The sequence below is a fragment of the Pinus tabuliformis genome, chromosome 3_1 (genome assembly GCF_031772625.1).
Source record: "Pinus tabuliformis cultivar Carrire ecotype Pingquan chromosome 3_1, CPIR1, whole genome shotgun sequence".
Taxonomy (NCBI): domain Eukaryota; kingdom Viridiplantae; phylum Streptophyta; class Pinopsida; order Pinales; family Pinaceae; genus Pinus; species Pinus tabuliformis.
Genome location: NC_142301.1, coordinates 167,236,714 through 167,242,255, shown reverse-complemented (window position 1 = coordinate 167,242,255; position 5,542 = coordinate 167,236,714). Strand labels below are relative to the sequence as shown.

At 39.7% G+C, this 5,542-nt stretch overlaps 1 pseudogene; it reads right to left on the bottom strand.

Moving 5' to 3' along the window:
• Positions 1 to 279: 279 nt before the first annotated feature.
• Positions 280 to 1,417, bottom strand: LOC149186319 (protein MAEA homolog pseudogene; annotated as a pseudogene).
• Positions 1,418 to 5,542: the final 4,125 nt, after the last annotated feature.

The window sequence follows — 5,542 nt, the reverse complement described above, 5'->3', positions numbered from 1 at the left end:
TAGTCACGCTTAGATTTAACAGCTCTAAACGATGTCCGACCCAATCTGTGCAATTTCATTGCCAATGTTCTACCATCTTCTGTGGCAACCTCGAAAAAATCTGATTCTTTCCCAACACCTATTCGACGACCAACACCTACAATCATGCCGCGGTTTGCCAATGTCTTTATTGCAAGAAAGTCATATCCCAAAATGCGATTCAACATCATCTCCTTTCTTTGCATTGAAGCTATGTGCTGTATGCAGTTCTGCTACTCATTTCCTGAAAGGCTGGAAGATTTATAGTATGCACTTAGTGCTGTAGACATAACCATTTGGTAAAACCAAAGGTGGATTATCTTCATCCATTAGTTCTTTTGAAATGTAGCACACAAGCTTAGAATGGATATGCTTTGAGAAAGGTAAATTTGAAGCCAGATTCCTGAAGCTTTCCTGTGACAGTGGGTCTTATTTTGTACAATTTTCCTCGTAGCAAAATTGAGTCTTAAGAGCAGATAACCCAGCTTGTAGGTGAATATTCAACAGTGGTTCAACAGTCATTCCATATAGCTTGCAGAACTCCTCCTTGAATTGCTGGACCAAATTATCCCATTGCTTTGCGTCAAATAATACCTTGTATGTTGCACAATCAGTATTGCTTCTGAAAGCAAGAGTAGCCATCGCATGCTGAAGCTCTTTCATATTGGTGGAACCCCATGGTGCAAGATGCTTCCGAGCATATGCAGTTGCATCCATGCTATGGTCAACTCGAACAAGCTCAATAAACTCTTGCAGCCCGAGCTGGAACTCTAACTTGCTCTTAACCTTCTTCAGCTTAGATTTATTTTCAGCACACCAAGCTAGTGCAGGAGCACAGTCCCTATTTTGCAAGCATTCTACGACCTTCTTTGCACCCATAAACACATTAATATCTACAAGATCCTGTATGGCACTATCCTTGGCAAGTTTCATAGCAGTGTCATAATAGGATAAGCGTAGCATATAATCAACAAGTATCCTCGTATGTTGTTCCATTCCTGCTGATTTTCTGCCCGAAGCACACTCAAATGGTCCAACCTGGCACGACACCTTTGAACTTGCAACTGCTCACTCTTGTTGCTCTCATCTAGCTTTCTTTTCAAGCCCTGAAGTCGTGAAACAAGAGAATTCAGATGTTGAACAACCTCTTTTTTGACATGTCCCTCTGTGCTGCTTCTGTAACACCTGACATTACAGCATTCATCTCTTTCTCAACAGTTCGATTGCTAGTCCTCATTAATTTCTTTAGATGTTCAAATGGCACTCTCATTAGTTGATGCTCAAGCCTTAATGACTCTGCCAGATGATCATTTAAACGTGCTGGAGGATTAGGAGCAACAATTGAGGATACTGCATTGCCATTTGCTAATGCTTCATTTTCCATCTTGAATCTTGATAGCCTGCCAAGGGTATATGAGGCTATGAATATTTGATCAAGATCTGGACCTGCAACATCAATTCTCCAGCATCAATTTTCCAGAAGAATTCTCTTTCCCACGCGACCCCTCTCTAACTTCATCCAACACACTTGGAGATTTTTGGTTGCTCATTCAAGGCAGCCTCTGCTACATGAAAAACTGGATTTTGATTTATTTTAGATTCGTCATCTTTGTTTGAAGTAGACTGATCTTGGAAAGATTCAAAGCTTGTCGTATACGAGTAATGGATGAAGGAGCGGAAGGCATTGTTGATTTGATTATTAAATTGCCAGACTTTGATTGCTGATGATGCTTTGTTTTGTGTTTGTGCTTTTGCAGAGATAGGAGCTGAGGAAGCTGCTCCCTTTTGAAAAGCTGGAGATAAATTACATAATCTAAAACAACAAATTAATGATTTCTTCTTCAAAACAGGGTTTTGAAGAAGAATCAATCTCGACATGAGACGGAGTCTAACATCTTGAACATGTCGGCGACACTTATGTGATGGATTGGTAGCATTAACCCCAAATGTGGATGGTATGGCGAGACCATGGCGATGTGACCGGTGAATGAAACAACCCAACCCGACTCGGGCATGGAGTGGAAGTGTCATGTTCAAGAGCGACTTGCTACCAATAAAGATTCTTTGAGTTTTCTTCCCAATTTTTCCCCAGTCATTGCTGACCAGTACCTCTTTATTTTTTTCAAGCTTGAGGAGGATAACATATGCTTGTTCTATAATTTTCCCTTCGGGCAAACCCACCGCTATGTTTTAACGAGCCTAGCGATAGTGAAACTCGTTCTCGTATAAAGACAAGTTTGTCGCTATTAATCTTTTTAACGAGTCTAACGACAAAGATAACTCGGTCCTTTTTAGTTTTAGAGAGTCTGAAAAGGTATGTAAAGGTAACTCCAAAATTCCTTTTTCGTCATCTAATCCCTTAAGTCCGAAAAAGTATAAAACAATACAGAAGGGATGAATTTTCGATCGCTTTAACGAGCCGAACAAAACATGCGCTCAATCTTTTTGTGCAATAATCCCTCAGGTCCAAAAAGATTAAAATCTAGAGGAGGGATAGCACTTCCCGTCGCTTTAACGAGTTGGAAGGCCATAACTCGGCAATCTTTTCATATTTTACGAGTCAGAAAAGAGCTTAAAGAAGACTCGTCTTTTGAGGAACGAGTGATAAAATGGGTAGCAGCTGATTCCAGGTAAGGTTTGGAATTTTCCAATCACGGCAGTGTCACAAGGATGGCCAGTGAAATCAATCTTCGCAGCTGTTCCTCAAAATGGGTAAACAATCAAATGGAGGTGAATGATCGGCCAATGGAAAAGTGGAGGTGATGGTGCAAACACGACCAAGGCTTTAATGGCTGAAATGCTACATTCACGGTGGTTATTTACCGGGGAATAGTTCATTTTTTAACGAGCTTAAACGCGGGTGGAAACATTTGCTCATATCTTATGTTTATTTTTTAGCGAGCTTGAACTATGTGCTAAAACTGCTCGATTAATCCAGTCGTATTATAGAAATGTCTCATATAAAAATGGCAAGGTTTTTGATCTTTGGCCCACATCCTTTCTTTATGCAAGTTAGGAAACGACCAATCCTACGAGTTTAAAGGGTTAGCCTACGGGTTTAAAGGGAGGACCTAAAAATTTAAAAAAATAAATGGTTGCTCTTCGCTTGTGTTAGTGTCGGTCTTGAGCCCTCCATCGGTGATCAATAGCTCTTTGCATATGCATAGGTAGGTGTCTCATTAGTGTCAGTTTTGCATCCCGCTAGGCATGCCATAAAACTGAATGGAGGGCTGGTCTTTGTTCCCTTCTTGGCTTTGCTGGAATCAGGTCATACCATTTGAAAAAACCTTGTGTCACACTTGTTTCATTTTTGTCTTGAAATTCCAAGTCTAGGTATAGGGTTTCGGTCAAAATCATTGCCAGGTCATGAGTCAAAAGTCTGATGGTCTTCAGCAAGCCAGAAGGAGGTTTGTAATTACGTTTTATTGATAGTTTTCATCTGCTACAGCTTATTTTTACCTTGGTTTTAAAAAACTCTGTTTTTAAACCCAAGGTCATGTGAAAATGGCAACAATAAAGGAAATTTTCAAAAATCTTCAGAATGCCGGCAACAACCCTGGTTTCTTCCTCAGAATCCATCAGAGAATCAACCTGCAAAAAGAACCAAGTGAAAACACTCAAAAAATCAATTTCAGGCAAAGTGCAACTTAAAAAACAGTGTTAAATTAAATGCCAAAACATGCAACATTTGAAAGTGGGTTTGATGTTTTAATTTTTTTAAATGTGGACCTATAAAGACCAAAAAGCCCTCTTCATGGCCTCATTATGCATTGACAAACTTGCAAGACACAAAGAGAAGCAAAGAAAGGCGATTTGGCTGCGATTTTAGTCATTTCTGGAGGAGCGACTAGTTGGGCAGGTGCGACGAGTCAGAGCTGCTCTCACAGTGTAATTTTTGAACTGGAGCGACGAGTCAGAGGGGTGCGACTAGTCGAGCTGGGTTTGCCAAGAAACTTGCCAAATCACCCAAATCGCCCTCCCAAATTGCTAAATCGACCAGGTAAGCTCCAAATTCATCTGTGATAACAAGGAATAAGTGAATGATGACATGTCTCATGGTTTTCTTCTTCAAAAATTTGCAAGATAAATGGTGAATTTAAATGTTGTCAATGTAGGCAAATCTGCTAGGGTTTTGTTTGTTTTTCAAGGTAAAAATCCCTCTTATCCCATCCTTGTTCCCTTGGCAATTAAATTCACAAATGTTGCTGCATGTTTATCTTATTATTTCATTTATATCGTTTGCCAGAAATACAAGGTTTCCATCCCATATTCCTTCAAAATCTTTCCCTTCCCAAATTTCTTCGCTAAACCCTAATATCCTTCATGTTCCCACAAACCCTAAATTGCCCTTCTCCTTCCCCACAGCAAGCAAATTACATGGACCTGCAGCAAGAAAATAAAACAAAAAGAATATAAAAAAAATATATATATATAAAAATTGATATGAAAAGAAAAATAAAAATAAAATGCCAAAATGACCCAAATATGAAAAACAAAGATATTATTGGGTATAAAAAAGAGGCAAGCTGCTGTTATGAAATTTATAAAAAGAAAAATCAAAGATTGCAGCTGTGTATATATTCATAATGGACATATTGCTGTGTTTTTGGTCTATAAAATCGTGTTGCTGTGCTGCCCAAAATAAACTCTGTTTTCCCTTTTTTATCATTCCCTTGAAGTTGTCAAATCTCCTTTTGATAAAAATACAAGTGAAGCTCTCTTTCCCTTATCACTAAATGCATATGAATCCCGTCCAGATAGCAGAGTTTGCTTCATTAAAGGATAAAAATCAAATGGATAATGCTGCCCCATACCCCCTGTCATATATGTTCTTTCCCTTGGTCCCTATCATACATGGTTTCGTTGCAAATGATTTCTTAAAAATGATAAGATGGTATGTGTTACATTTTGTGAATTTTTCCTAGAAATCCCTGTTTTTATTTCCCATTCCTTATTAAAAATCCCTCCCCTAACAGTTCCCTTATGATTTTTCCCCTTGAAAACAGCATACTTCTCAACATTTTGTAGGCAGAGGCAGCAGTTCTATTTACCTTTCAGCTTGCTCATCTGGTTCCAAAACCATGTCAGACACCGAGAGTTATGAGCCTAGTGATGACCATTCATCAGCTACAGAAGTGGTGGTACAGCAGAGGGTTCCTAAGAGGGGTGGTCATCATAGGAGACAGGAACCTACTTCTTTGGCAGCATTGCAGGCTTGTCCTTTGGCAATGAACGGTTTTCGGTACATGTCATGTTTTCAGTTCTGTGAGAGGCTTGCTCACATTCAGCATCATAGTGAGTTGGCACGTTTATTTGTTTTGCACCTTCATGATGGGCAGGTCACTCTTGCAGGGGTGAATTTTGTGTTATCTCCAGAGATGATTTCAGAGGCTACCGAGATACCGAATGTAGGGGAAGTGTGGCCCAAGCGCAAACTGCTGGACTTTATCTTTTTTGAGCCATATGTCAGGCCCTCATTTGTGAGCCACTTGTCAGGAATCTTTCCTTCCAGATTCCTCCAGGC